Here is a 15,597-nt window from a genome sequence, read left to right on the forward strand (position 1 = left end):
CTTCTCTCACCAGTTCTCTCTCTCTCTCTTCTCTCTCTCTTTCTCTTTCTCTCTCTTTTTCTTTCCAAGACAGATACTCTGACATGGTTGTGATCCTTTGGATGACAGAGTTGTCAGAAAAGAAAGAGAAAATTGCATCTTGTCTCATAACTTCCTTTTAGTCAAAAGGAATTTAGGGTCTTCTTTCTAATAAAATAGTGGGGGAAATGATTCTTTTCTGGCTAGTATAGGACCATAGCTCAAGAGTTTGGGATTTCATAATTAATTTCATAATATTATTTCATAATATAAAATTTGGGATTTCATAATGTTTGACTCCTGGACATTTAGGTTTGGCTCTCTCTTCATTTTTCTGGCTTATTAAGAGGATTTCTCATTTAGTGTGTGTCCCTGCATTACACTGAAATTTCTTAACCGCTGTCCATTGTAGGCAAGATCAGGTGTATAGATTTGAGCATATACTTACATATATGTACGCACACACAACTTTAATCTCTAAACCCGGAGACAGGCCTGGCTGCCTTCTTATTTCGTGGGAGTTAATGCTCACTCATATTTTGCCCACCCCCCCCAAGATGACAGCACTTTCTGGTTCAAACGGGACACAGAAAAATCAATTGTCTCTGTGATTGATCCACCAGGGGAAAGAAAATAAAAGGAACGGGGGTGGGGGGAGGTTCTATGAGAACAGATCAAACTAAGGAACTCTGAAATGGAACCGGGCTTAGTAGAGGCAAAAAAGCTGCTTAGACGGCAAGAGCTGGAGACCACTTTCCCAATAACCAGAAGCAATAGGAATCACCTCAAATTAGTCTCTACTGGTTTAGCGAACTTTAGGAAGAGTAAAATGGGGACTAATTTATCATCGCTTTGCCAATTTTAATTTTTAGCTGGCCGTCTTAGACAAACAAGAGGTATTCCGGGGAAATAATCTGAATCATAGTTGGGTTTCACTAACTCCGAGACCAAGATGAGCAAAAGTAAGATTCTGAAGAACTTCCCTTAAGTGTATATTAGGAGATCTCTCCTGGGGAGCAACCCCACGGTGGAGAAGAAGCCAACAGAAAGAAGGTCTCCTGTTTCCTGGGTTATGGACTCAAACTGTTAATAACCTGGGTCCTTTAACAGGTGGGCAGAAACGGAAAAGTTTAAGAGTTGCCCTGACTGGTTTTACAAGTTCAAATCCTTGCCTCCTCCAGCGTCTGTCCTTTGGGGCGTGGGCTGCGAACACCCCAGATTTGAGCGCGCCAGGTCGCTGGGCAGTGGGACAGGCCCCAGCGGCTGCAACTCTGAAGGGAGAACTCGGCCATGGGTGCCCTGGGTTTGGTGCTCCTGGAAGGAAGTGGAGTGTGCGTGCCTTTCAAGTCCCATATTTAGAGCTTTTGCAGACACAAGTGGCCAATTCCAGCTGCAGAACTGCCCGCCCTGGAGACTTTGGAAAGGGCGGCCCTCTGTGTGCTGGGCGGCCTCTGCCCTCAAAAGATGCTTCTCTATCCCTCCTCCTCCCTCAGAACCACAGTACAGGCATAGAAAGCAGGTTCCAAGTATAACTTTTAGAAACTGGAGCAGAGATGCAAACGAAGGGGAGCTTTCTCTTTACAGAAGGGCCGCCCACAGGGCCCTCAATCTCGCTCTTTCTCGGTCTCCCATCACGGACCAAGCCCCCCCAGCTGGGCTTTAAAAAGCGAGGTTTAGTGCCGCGAATACACTACGGGGCCTCTCCTGGCACCCCGGGAGGCGCTTGGAGTGAGAAGGGGCCGGCAGGATAACCGAAGGAAGCGGGGAGAGCCAGGAAGGGATCCCAGGCTGAAGTGGGGGGTGGTACTCTGCCTCCTCCGGGCAGGAGCCGCGCCGGGGCCCCGCAGGGAGGCGGCGTACGGGGGCCAGGGTTCCGCTGACACCCACGCCTGCGCGGGCGTGCTGAGTGCCCGGGATTTCCTCTCAGCCAGGCCCGAGAAGGAGTCCAGGTTCCTCGGGTGGAATGCGGGAGGTCTTGGGGGGTAATCCTCCCTGCAGAATGCAGAGCTGGCAGGAGCCTCGGTTAAAAAAAAGAAAGAAAGAAAGATCGAAAGGAAAGGAAAAGAAAGAAAAAAGAAAGAAAAAAAACCAAACCAAACCCACACCAATAGCGACGCAGTCTTGAGCGCTGCCCGCTTTGCCCGCAAGAGAGGGGTTTTCTCGGACCAAGAGGGGAGGTGAAACCTCGGCAGGGACCCGCGCTGAATGTGCTTTCTGTAACCACTTGACTAGGAAATCCAGGGGCGGGGACAAGGGTGACAACTCCAAATCACAGGCTGCCGGTGACCTCTGGTCATATTGATGGGTCCTCCTTTCCTAGCATCGCGAGCCCGGGGAGTTGAGGACACACGAGTAATCTTCCTGTCTCTGCCCCATTCTCGCCTCACAAAGAGGGAGGGAGAGAAAAAAAAGTCAGGGCCCAGCGGAGAATTGTAGAGTGGCGGTCAGAGGCTTCAGCAAGCCGGAGAGGAACTCGAAAACAAAGCCGAAAACAACCCAAACGCCTCTGGCTACCCGTGGGCCAGAGCTCAGTTCTTCTACGGCAGTGCGGCGCCGAGCACTCTGCTCCAGGATCATCTCGGGCCAAACCTTGGGCTGGGCCCCGCGCGTCTCTGCCTGGCTGGCCTCGTGTTAGGAGACCCTGTGTGCACCCGTCTTTGCAGCCGCTGAGCCTCTCCCGCCAGGCTGACTCTGGGGGCGCCGCCCAGGTCAGGGAAGGTGCGGAGCTCAGGTAGAGAACTCAGGGCCACTGGTGGCTGGGCGGCCACGGCCAAAACCCCGTCCCAACGTCTATACCGCGCGCTCTGCCCTCTCCAGGAGTAAAACACCAAAACATCCCTGCGTCTAGGAAGTGCTGGATAGGGAGAAGCCGAGTCACCGGAGGCATCTTCCCGCTGCGTTACCACTGGCGCGGAAAACTGAGCATTTCCAGCGTTGGAAACCTCCCGCGGCTGCTGCGGGAGTTCCGCCCCGCAGGGTCGGCGAGAAAGTACTCGAATTCCCACGTTGCCACCTTGGCCTTTCCTAAAATGATGTTTTAAAGAATATCGTGAAACTAAAACACCAGGAGAGGCAACGCGTTTCTTTCCGTTCAATAGGACATAAATAAAATGAGCTTTTAAGCCATCTTACTTTCTAACTTCAAGGGAGCCAATATTAATTTTACCTTTATTTAAATGGCTGCCTAAGCTGACTCCTGACGTGTTCTCCCCCGCTCTGTCCCTCCCTCCAGATTTTAACATATGGAGAATAGTAATGATTTACCACCACCCTGGAAAGCATGCAGTTCTTTCCCGCCTCCTGCCCACCCCACCCCTCAACACCTTGACTCATTTTTGTGGATATTGTTAATTTCATGGAACTCTACTTAAAGTTTAGCCTGAAATTCACGTGCCATGGAATGGCCAGTGTGTCTGCAATGAACTCCAAGTGTGGAGCCCTAGGATCAGACCCGACCTTTCCTTGGGTACCTGCAGACGTTGATGCCATGTGATTTAGTGGGCACCATCTCCTGGTAGGAGGTTCCCTGACCTAAGTCCAGCCATGTACCCATGCACGCCCAGGTGGCCGCACTCCCGAGCGGGCTTTGCCACTAGGGACTAAAACTCTGTTCCTTGGAGGCAACAGCTAGAGCGGTGGAAGGCAGATCGAGGAACTTCGGGCGATCTTTCTGATGCCACGTCCAGTTTTTAGGATCTCGTGCCAATTTCTCAGTGTGTTTCTGTCCAGATAGACTAAGCTCTTTGGAGTTAATTAACCTGAGGTCCAGCTACAATTAATAGAGAGAGAAGAAAAGACGGAAAGAGGTGGACTTTGTAGGAGGAGCGGGGAATAAAAAAAAAAAAAGTAATGTGCGTTTAGCCGCATTCCTTTGCACTGGTCGGTCACAGTTAGTTACCGACTTTCCAGCTGCGAGGACGATGTGCGCCATTTACTGTAATTGAATTGCTGTTATAACACCTTTCAGGGGCGCAGCAAAGCGTTTCAAAAAAAGTTGTGTGCTTGGTCTGCGACTGCCTGTCCTCTTCCTGCAGTTGCCAGCCTCCCACCAGGCACGCCGGGACTTGGGGGCATAGCCCTGGGCGGAGCTGGAGGAACCTGGCCCCTGGCGAATCCATCTGGGGCAGCGGACATGCCTAACCCAGCCAGGCACCCCGAGTAGGCTGGAACTTGAAGCCGGGACTGAATAAGGGATGAGGTTAGGACCTGGAGTTGCAGAAGCTGGGAAAGTCAATATGCGGTCGGGAGTGAACTCCAAGCTACCAAGGCCTTTGCCCTCCCTGTTGCCTTGGATGTGAATTCTCAGCGCTCCCTGATGCAGCTCCAGGTGGTTGGGCAGTGCTGCCTCCCGGTCCTCCTCCCCCCAGCCTTGGCCTGGCTTCTCCGAAGAGCAAATCACCCGGAGGAGGTAGGAAAGTTTCCTGCCCCTGGGCTAGGAGTTAAAGGTTGGGGCCTGATGCTGAAACACTCCCTCGGTGCTCCCTGCCCCACCCCTCTCAGACTCTGATCAACCTTCCTGGCCTCGGATTTCTGCCCGGCAGGTGGGGACGGGACGTTGGAGCCAGCAAGATTTCATCATCTCCGTCTCTCCGCAGCCTCTGACCCTTCTTGGGCCTGTGAAACCTTCCTTCATCCCTCTCACCCTTGGGCGCATCTCTCATCGCTCAGCAGTGTCCTCGCTGTGACCACAAGACCAGCCCTCTTCTCGGGAACCACTCACTCTACACTGGTCCCTCTTGTGGGCTGCACACAGCTTTCTAGGCTCAAAGAGCAAAATTTAGAATCATACGACAACACCCCCCCCACACATCCCTCCCCCAGTGAGGATCTCCTCGCCTTCGCAGGTCAGCCAGAGAAGGCTAAGATGTTCGCCAGGACAGGCCCCCCTGTCCATCCGCGGCAATGAGGGGCAGAAATGAGTTAGGCTCCAAAGAACTGTCCAGGGGAGGCTGAGGCTGAGACCAGAGGCAGAACTGGCAAGGAGGAGCAAAGCCTTTCATGGAGGAGAAACCACCGTGGCTGGCGCTCTGCAGCCAGGTGGGAAAGCCTTATGGCCTTTGTCTGGGACTCACCTAACCCATGTGTGTGTTCCGGCGGCGCGCCTGGGGTTGGGGCAGGCAAGTTAGAGGACGTGCAGAGGGGGAGCTTGGCATCTACCATACTCATCAATCAATGTGACTCCAATTGAACTTTTCTTTTTCTGAGAGATCTTCAGCCTGCTCCGGGGATTGCTAGACCTAACCTGTCTTCGGAACCAAAAAGTCGGTTGCTTTTGGAGACAGCCAGCAAGGTGAATGCGCATGCGCTCTGTGGGCCTGAGAGCTGGTTGCGTATCCCCTCTTCTCCTCCCAACAACGCCACAGCCTGCTTTTCTGCGAAACCAAGTTCTTTCCTTTTCCTGCGTGGTCAGATGAGGTGTACAGTATTCCCTGCTCCTGGTCCTCGTGGTCTTCCGCAGCAGCGAGCAGGTGGGAGTGGCATTGGGGAACTCGGTAATATGCAAAAATCGGGAAAGTGGCTTTGATGGGGAGACCTTGGCCGTGCTGGGGGTAGATGACTTCAAGGCTTACCTAAGGACAGAAGAAAAGTAGGACCTGGCCCTCATTGGACCCTGTTTTCTCCGCTTGGAACAGTGGGTTCTTGGCTTTGTGCCCCACACCAACAGCACACCCCCCCCCCCCCCCGCGATCCCACCCCCTTGTCTCGCTCTGCATCTGCATGGTCTTGAGCTTGAGGAGACATCCAAGGGAGGAACAGCTTCAGAGCACGTTAAGAAGTCAAGGGCAAAACCTTGTTCTTCTCAGCGTGGATCACTAGCAAGACCTAGGTGGGTCTAGTTGACAAAAGACCCTTCTCACCCAGGACTGCAGGCAAAGCTGGGCTTGTGATACGTGCCCCCACTCAGACTCACTGCTCAGGTCCATCTGCACCCACTGCCCTTGTCCACTGCCCAGTCCTGATGAAATCTATACGCCGTTTTGACTCCTCTCCCATCTCTAAACTTTGCCCAGCAGTGATTTTCACCTGGCATTGACCTTCAGTGTTAACCAAAGTTGCTTGTCAAACCACTAGAAAGATTCTTTCAGAAAAAGCATGGAGAAGAATAGAAATAAGGGGACAGAAATGCATCACTGATCCCTGTACATGGCCAAGTCCCTTACCTGTGGTTATCTCTTTACATCCTCACATACCCCTAAGACACAGGTACTACTATAGTTTCCTTTTTTTTTTTTTCTTTTCCTGCTGGGGAAACTGAGCTTCAGAGAGGTTGAGAGCCCTGACCAAGTTTAGCCAGCTAGCAATAAGCCAAGCCTCGATGGAGCCAAGCAGACTTTACTGGAAGCCCGCTTCTCTCCCAGCCTGGACTCAAGAGAGAAATCGGCTCACTTGGAGAGCGAAATGGAACCTCTCTATGGGACAGAGCAGTGCCCTTCCCTGGAAATCTGCTCCCGCCTGCAGAGAGCCAGGGAGAAGCCTCAATGCCTGAACCCCTCAGCTGAGAGTAATAGGCAGCCAGGTCCTTGAATCCCCTCCCTAGCACAGCCTGCTGCTTCTAGGGTGCAGAGTCATGACCTTGCACTTTCCTTATTTTGGGGGGATGAACCAGAGGGGCTTAGTGTCATGTGTCTGAAAACAAGGTAGGAGATAACAATTCCTTTTTGAGGTCCCATTAAAAGAGCACTTGCTTTTGTATATAAAGCAATGAGGGGAGGGTGGAAAGAGGGGAAATGAAAAGAAAGCCCCTGCAACACATTTGGGCATATTTATTCTGGGAGATGGACACAGTTTAGTGCACGGTAAACAATGTAATTTGTGGCACCAAAAGAAGCAGTTATATTTCAGTCACTCCAATATGCTCCTTCTTGTGAGGGGAGTGGGGAGACACTGATGTAAATACAAGAACTTCCCCTTTACCCAAAAGTCCTGTTTCCTCTTGGAACCCCAGAAGAATGTTCTTAGGGTGGAACAGAGAGCTGGCCATTTATGTCCTCAGAAGGACCTGTCTGCAGGTGCTAGTGGAAGGACAGGTAGCAAGGAGGACATCTTCCCACTTTTTCTTTTTTCTTTTTAATATTTTATTTATTTGACAGAGAGAAATCACAACTAGGCAGAGAGGCAGGCAGAGAGAGAGGAGGAAGCAGGCTCCCCGCGGAGTGGAGAGCCCGATGTGGGGCTCGATCCCAGGACCCTGAGATCATGATCTGAGCCGAAGGCAGAGGCTTTAACCCACTGAGCCACCCAGGCGCCCCCCACTTTTTCTTTTTAATCTACTTCACCGACTTATTTAGTAGCCATGACAGAAAGTCATTAATGATCCTACCAAATTGGGGTGTGTAGTATTTGACCAAACCATTTTTCTTTACTTTTTAAGTTTTTTCCTTCTTCAAGGTTCTCGTGAGGGTGGTTTCTTAACTAAGCAAGTCCATGTTGAGTGAATTTAAGAAAATACTCTCCTTAGACCCCCCCCATTATTCTCTATAACGATATATTTTTAGTCTCTCTAAATAATATATAGTCTCTCTAAATATGTATTTGACAGTCCCTGTCAAATAAATAAATAATTTTTTAAAAGATTTTATTTATTTAACAGAGAGAGATCACAAGTAGGCAGAGAGGCAGACAGGGGGTGGGGGGAGCAGAGAGCCTGATGTGGGACTCGATCCCAGGACCCTGGGATCACGACCTGAGCCAAAGGCAGAGGCTTAACCCACTGAGCCACCCAGGCACCACTAAAATCTTTAAAAAATAAATAAAATAAATGTATTTAAAGATGTATTGCTTTAAATAAATACATAAACGTATATGTTACATATCGTTAAGTAAATAATATATAATAAAAGCAAGCAAGCAAATCACAAATGAAACCTATGGTGGTTGTCCTGATGATAAGCACGTAGACCTACGCACAGCAAGTGGAAACCAGTAGGCGCTATGGGGATAATGCCGTCTGTATCCTATACTTCTAATGCTAGATCTGTGGCATCAGTTTCTGACTTTTAGCTGAAGAACCCCTCAGCTGTGGGATCCAGGCAGGCTCTCACTTCACTTATTTATGTCACTTATATATTTATTTAGAGTGCCGGCATTGGGGGAGGGGCAGACGGCGAGGGAGAGGGAGAATCTTCAGTAGGTTCCATGCCCTGCATGGCTCTACCCTGAGATCACGACCTGAGCCCAAACCAAGACCTGGCTGTTCAACTGACTGAACCACCCCAGGCATCCCTCTCTATGTCATTTAACTTGACTCTGGCAACAAGCATAGGATGCCATTAGTTATTTTATCCCCATGTGATAGATGTGGGCCCCAAGGCTCAGAGAGGTTACGTAATATGCCCAAGGTCATACACAGCTAGTCAGTGACAAACAAGGTTAGAACCCAGACTGTTGCACCATAGTTTATGGTAATGAAATCAGTATCACAAAGCTGTCCATTTTGGCTATGTGCAGAAGCATGTCTGGACTTCAGGATCTCTTCTTTTGGGGGGAGGGCTGGTTCGAAGAGTGGAGAGCGTGAAGATAACTGTATTCCTCCTTCACTCAGTTGTTTCAATATTCCATTTCATGATTGTCTTCAAAATTATGACTTCCTTGGAGATCCGCATGTTTTTCCCTGTCTTCGGTGCAATGACCCATGTGTAGGTCTCTACAAACTTTCAGGAGGTTGGCTGGCTTTTTGTTTTTTGCTTTTGTTTTGGGTTTTTGTTTTACTGACTGCTTGGGATCATTTTCTCATCAGTGAGAGAAGTCTTTGCCTGTTTCTTACAGGCGGGTTGTGACTGGACATGCAACCCATGCCCCTTGAGGGGCAGGACTTCTTTGATGCTCAGATGCTAAGGAGCCAAAGCCTTGTCCCCTGGGGTAACTGGTGCAGGGGTCCTTCTACCAGAGCCCACTGACTCAAATTGACGTGCCTGCCTTGGTTCACAGAGGTAGGACAACCCCAGCTCTTTCCCCATATCCTCTTTGTCAGATCCATGGGGCAGTGGGAGCCCACTAACAGTACACATTTAGCCAAACGGAAGGGAGAGACCAGAGCAAAACTACCTGGTGATTCGGATGGAAAAATTTAGCTACCTGGTGCGAGCTGTAAGTTACATCTCCATGAGACTAAGGCGTCTCCAAAAGGCTGGGCATATCGTTAATATTTGGGGGCCCACTGTAGAATCAATGTACCTAGTTAGACATTATGATGGTTCAAAAGAGCGGGCTGACAGATAGTATTCAAATCTTGATTTTGTGGGAAGGAACCATCTGAGTGGGTTCCTGGTCTGGAGGGAGGTTAAGTTAGCTTGGGTCAGCCAGTCCTTGGGGAAGGCTGAGAGGCAAGATAGGCTGGGCCTACCTGCTTATTCCCCAGGCCTATATACTGCATTTAGAGCTCTCCCTGGCTTGGCAAGTGGGTCCTGGGAGGAAGTAGAAGTGTGGGAGAGGCATGGGTGTAACATGGAGAACACAGAACCTAGTAGAAAGGGGAGGAATGGTTATTTTCCTGCTCTTCCAGGAATCTTTCTCATACACATACACACACACACACACACACACACACACACACACACACATACATATACATACATACACATACACATATATATATGTATATACATACATTTATTTAACACCCACCTACCAAGTAGGTAAGATGTTCAAGCCTAGTGCAAGGCAATTGTAGACCCAAAGACTAGCAAGTCATGGGCCCTGACCTCAAGACGTTTTCAAGTTTGTGGGGGACAGGCAAGAAACTGTGACCTAATCCACTCAGACAACTTATACAAAGAGTTGTGGAAGCTTGAAAGAGAGCGTGGTCTCTCCAGCCACGGAAAACTGCTGGGAAAGACTTCGTCATGGGGGTGACCTGACCTGAGACTCAGCAGATGGGGCAGGTGAGGCAGAGCCGGGGTGGGAACAAAGGAGAGAAATAGGAACGCCATGGAAGGGAGCACAGGTTCTGCTTTCTCTGAGGGACAGTCAAGGTCATTGCTCCCTGGCTTCCTGGCGTGGGCATGAAGAAGCTGTAGGTTTCTCACACAGTTAGCGTATCTTCCGCCTCCCTGTCTTGTTCATGGCAGGGAGGAGTGGATGAAATTGTTTCCCAGAGGATGGAGTTTCTTTTCAAGCCAACCAACGAGCCACGTTGAGACCTCCTTCTAGAGTGAATAAACTCAGCCACTTGGGTCCTGAGAATTTTACTGAAGGTTTAAGACAGAGAGAAGGGCCCAGAAAAGTAGAAAATGTGGTGGAAATATCAAAGAAGATTAGAACACTAAGCATTGCAGAGGACAAAAAAATCCTGCCAGAACGTAATCCTAACTTTGCAAGTACGCCAAAAAGTCCTGGTGTCATTGACTTCCTCCTGGGTGCCTGTGTTTCTATCAGAACAGATGAAACATGCTGTTTTGGTTAGTTTTATGTGTCTCTCTCTCCCTTGGGGCTGGAAGCCCCTTAGAGGCTGGGAGTTTAGCTGATTCACTTATGTCCTCAGCCCCTGGCACAGTATCAGGCACAGGGTAAGAGCCCAATACCTTCTGAATGAAGGAGAGATGTGAGTTTAAGGATATTGGTTTTTCTTTGGTGTTCATGGTAGTTGGAGCATATGAAGTTTTTAATTTAAAAAGTTTTATTTAAGTAATCCACACCCAGTGTGGGGCTTGGACTCAGGACCCTGAGATCAAGAGTCATTTGCCCTTCTGACCGAGACAGATGGGTTGCTCCGATCATTTTGGGTTTTTCATTGTGATTATACAAAGTAATCACTATTAAAACTAGTTCTTATAACACTGGTTTTTGTTTACAGTGGGACTAGCTTGTTGAAGTGAAGGGCAAAAGCACAAGAGATATTAAATTGTGTCCTCTGCCTTGACCTTGGACGGTCAGCTCCAAGAAACTTGAGAGCCACAAGTTTGAAAACCACTGTGCTAGAGGCTTCAAATTCGTGTCCAGCGTGTTGCTTTAGTTACTCCTCAGCATGACAGGAAGCCTCGGCCGTACTCTCTATGCTGGTCTTTTTAAGGCTCAGAGCAATAGTAAAGTGTCATGTGACCAAAACTTAATTTATTGCGGTTGTTATCTGTCATTCTATGTACAGTCTGTACACTGGCCAAGATACTTTCTCAGCTGGACTAACGTGTGGTTAAGAAGACATCTTGTTCTTCCTATGGCTTTCATATAGCTTTGTGTGACCTAAGGAATGGCAATGATTAGGATTCTTAAAAGTCACTACCTTATGGCCATTTGCCCAGGGAAAGGGCGAGATCTATGTAGGAAGACAGATTCATCTAAGATGTTTTAATGCCCTTCTTTTTTATACCGCTGTTCTGTATTAACATTCTCTAACATAGTCACCAATTAGATCTTGGAAGCAAGCATGAAGAAAAGCATAAAATGAGATCAAAACATGATCAGCTCCCTTTGAATTCTACCTTATGTTTTAGCCAGTCTATTGGCTCCTTGGCTTGGAGAAATTTCAAATTCCCACTGGTTTAGTGGCAAGACATCTTCTCATTCTTCTTTTCCAAATACGTTCTCCCTTAGAAAGAAAGAAAAGTCCTTCCCACCACCTTGTTTCTCTTGTGAATTCTCTTCTTAGAATTCATATTGCAAAAGAATTCACACGTGAAAGAGATCACATTTTTGAACACTATGTTTACTGTTGTTCGTTGCTCCTGGGTGAGGTAGGAATTCTCAGTAAAGGTGCTCATAGCTTTTGTTTGCATTGAGTTGAGGCCATTTTAGCCTTGGTAATCATTTCAGGGATACTGACCTGTGTCTTGGTACCCAGACATCTGAGATACTATAAAAATATCATCCAGCCTCCAGCATATGACTCAAAGAAAGACAAAACATTGAGGGCTGTGGGTCTCCAGGGGCAAAGATCAAAGTTTCCTATTAGCAATATTAAAATATGTTCCAGAAAGCCAATGTCAATTGATTCCAATGGGATTGGACGCACAAATGCAAAAGATGGGAAATCCAACTTTTGGCTGATTGCCTGCCAGTGGCTCTGTGGAGACCACCAAATGTAGAGACTTCACTTTTGAGACTCTATTGCAAGCCAATATAATACCTTCTTCCACTTTGAAGAATTATGTTCATGCATACATGCCTACACCTAAGAATCTAATTAATTATTACAACAAATGTATTGATCCAATATTCCTAATTCAAGCATTTCCCGGAAAAGGAAGGAAGGAAAGAAGGGCTACTACATCGTTATGGAATAATTACAAATAACATTCTTCAGCCCATGATGCTCTTTATTAGCTGCCCAAAAAAGTGAGAAGAAAATGAAAAAAATTCAGGGGCACTTGGATGGCTCAGTGGGTTAAGCCTTTGCCTTCAGCTCAGGTCATGATCTCAGGGTCCTGGGATCGAGCCCCGCATTGGGCTCTCTGCTCAGCGGGGAGCCTGCTTCCCCCTCTCTCTCTGCCTGCATCTCTGCCTACTTGTGATCTCTCTCTCTGCCATAAAAATAAATAAAATCTTAAAAAAAAAGAAAATGAAAAATTCAGTAATCGTTGAATAGTGACTATCTAAATGTTCGGAAGTTTTCATATAAATCACGGAACACATTTTCTACTTTGCAGCCAGAGGCTTGGCTTTGTGCACGTAGATCCAATCTGTTTTTCATTGAGGGACAAAACAAAGGGAGAGCTGATACTAAATTCTGTCTCTTCCTAAGAAAAGCAAAGCTGAGAGCAAATAGTTAATATTTACCTGTCAGGAAAGCCAGCATTTCAGAGCCATGAGCTATTATCTTGGCGTAAATGTGAAACTGAAAAAAAAAAATATGGAAGTGGAGTGAGTTATAGAAAGAAGGTTTTCTTGGATTTACCAGGTTTGAGGCAGAAGCCCTTAAAAAAGGCACCATGTCGGCGATCTAGAGAAGGATTTTGGGTGAAGGGACAGCTATCCCAAGCCTCAAATTACAAATGTAGAAACGAAAAAGCCAAAGATTGTTTTAACTTGAAACTTGGGCTGCTCATATATTTCCTTTTGCATGAAGTGTGACTACCCGTACTGTCCTTAAATGGTACGAAACGCCCTTTCATAATCTCCCATGGGACTCAATGAAAAAATTCTTCCCATGTTGCCAATTTAGTGAGCATAAATTACCAGGAACTTTATATGGAATAAATTATATTCTTAAGCCTTCTCAGATGTGCAGCCAATAGAGATTTTAAAGCAGAGAAGGAAATGCAAAACTTCGCTCGCAGGGGCATGGGCTGTATTTGGAAGCTTCTCCGGAGCTGCTTTCTCTCCACCCCTGTGAGGGGATTACAGGGGCTGCGTTCCAACCTGAGGCTTTCACAGCCACATGTGGCTCTTCAGAAACCTGCGTGTGGTTTTCTTCTTGGATTTGAATAAAGCGACAAGGAATATTGCAAGGCGAATACGTTCGTGGGCCCAAGGAGAATAAATGAGGAAGTCCCCTTGAGTCACAGACAGGGCAAAGAGGGCAGGTGCCACAGACCCTCGATGTGCCATGACCTGACTTCGGTGCTTCTGTGGAGAACCCTGTGCTCTCACCTTTTTTTTTTTTTTTTTGCAAAACCATTGTAAGTGCAATTCATGGGCACTCATAAATGCAAGGTAAGTTTAATTGATTTGTGGCTTTCCACGTTGCTGACAATGAAGTGGTTCTTTGGCTGTTGAAAGGTGAGGGGAACTTGATTTCATTGTGGAGACGAGATGCCGCATTCTCCAAACTGACAGATGGATATTCTGCTTCAGAATTCATTATTTGATGTGAAGGACAATGGTGAAAATCTGAATCTGCTAAACAGTTCAACAGGTCAAAATACAGACCATTAAAAGTTAAATGAATGGGAACGTTGAAAATCATTGGCAAACACATTTATGTGGCAGTTTCTAGCTTCCCTGATGATCTTTTTTGATAGTCTTTTCTGTGTCATTTTGAGTGTTCCCCCACTCTTTCAGCCAGCTACTATGGGGACCCCGACAAGAACTTTGGGTCTGTGTTGTCCCTTGACACTGAATGGAAAATGACATCCCTCAGCCAAAGATACCAAATGTCCTAATGGGGAACTGATGCTTTCTTGGTCTCTTGTAGAGAAAGTGAGAAAGAAGAGGATGCTTAGTCCCTGGACCCATGTCTAATTAGTCTGCCTTCACATCCCAAGCACGTAGTCCTATATCATTTATGAACAGAAAATTAAGTTATAAAATAGCACAGGGTAATTGTAGTTAGTCAGAACATGGATGAGTACCTAAAGCGAATTTTATCAGTTTCCTCTCCAATCAGCTCTCCTCCATGGTTTTAAAATGATATCCCGGGATTCTCTGATGTTTCTCTCTTTGAAAGGTGGAGCCTGATTTTCAGACGTGACATAGAACGACTGTGGAGCCTAGGTGATAAAAAGCCAACTGTGGCTTTGGTTTTGGATATATGCTCTTTCTTTTGCTTTCTCTTGGATCTCTGGCTCTGGAAAGCCTTACAGAAAGTCCCACATGGCAAGGAACTGGAGTCTTTGGTAACAAACAGCAAGGAACACCTAGGTGAGTGAATTTGGACCCAGATTCTTCAGCCTCCATAAGTCTTTTTTTTTTTAAGATTTTATTTATTTATTTGACACACACACACACACACACACACACACACATCACAAGTAGGCAGAAAGGCGGGCAGAGAGAGAGGCAGGCAGAGAGAGATGCGGAAGTAGGCGGAAGCAGAGAGCCTGATACGGGACTCGATCCCAGGACCCTCAGATCATAACTTGAACCAAAGGCAGAGGCTTACCCCACTGAGCCACCCAGGTGCCCCCAGCCTCCATAAGTCTTAAGATGACCTCTGCTCTGGCCAATAGTTTGACCACAACCTTCTGAGAGACTGTGAACCAAAAGCACCCCTCCAAGCTCTTCTCAAATTCCTGACCCTCAGAAACTGTGAGATCATAAGTGTTTGCTGTTTTAACTTGCCAAGTTTGGGGTTAATTTGTTACACAGCAATCGATAATGAGTATGTCCCTAAGAAGTAAGTTGCACAGTATCTGGGACTGACTAGGAGGCTAATAAATATTTGTGGAGAGTGTGAATTAAAATGAATAAATGAAAAGTTTAATTTATATCCTTCCTTATCTTACAGCCTCTTTTTAAAATAGCTTCATGGAAGAGCGTTTCCAAGGGAGGATCTCTTTAATTATTAAAAGTTCAGTCATTCTGCAAATATTTATTGCTGCTACTATTTGAACCGTTCTTTAACTATGAAATTCTTGTGAGCCCATTTTGGACATCTGCCAGGCTTTTATAAGGAAATATTTATTGAAGCGCTCTCTGCAAGTCTCTTTGCTTTCATATAAGTTAAAACCCAGAGTTTTGGGCTAGGTAAGTAGACACAACTCACCCGGATGAGTGAAGGGTGAGTGGAAGGACAGAAGCTATCTGTAAACTGATATACTTAAGGTATTCATGGGTGAGGATGAGACCAATCACTAAACTGAGGGATATGAATAATGTAAGGCATTTAACAATCAATGAGAGCAACTTGTAGAGGGATGTGACTCGCCCATCCTCTCGATGGTGTGATATGTGACTGTAGTTGGCCTTTGGGTCGGGTAATCTGGC

The 15,597-nt window shown here is 47.0% G+C and overlaps 1 long non-coding RNA gene across 3 annotated transcripts in view; it reads left to right on the forward strand.

Moving 5' to 3' along the window:
- Positions 1-15,597, forward strand: part of LOC123944922 — a 39,509-nt gene that overhangs the window by 10,210 nt on the left and 13,702 nt on the right. The window contains exon 1 of one of the 3 annotated variants that reach the window (XR_006818866.1): positions 14,108-14,532. The exons of the other annotated variants lie outside the window; for them this stretch is intronic. This is a non-coding gene — a long non-coding RNA (uncharacterized LOC123944922). Of the gene's footprint in view, positions 1-14,107; positions 14,533-15,597 lie in introns of those variants that run through there. 3 annotated transcript variants of the gene reach the window in all.

This window comes from Meles meles, chromosome 6 (assembly GCF_922984935.1).
Source record: "Meles meles chromosome 6, mMelMel3.1 paternal haplotype, whole genome shotgun sequence".
Classification (NCBI taxonomy): domain Eukaryota; kingdom Metazoa; phylum Chordata; class Mammalia; order Carnivora; family Mustelidae; genus Meles; species Meles meles.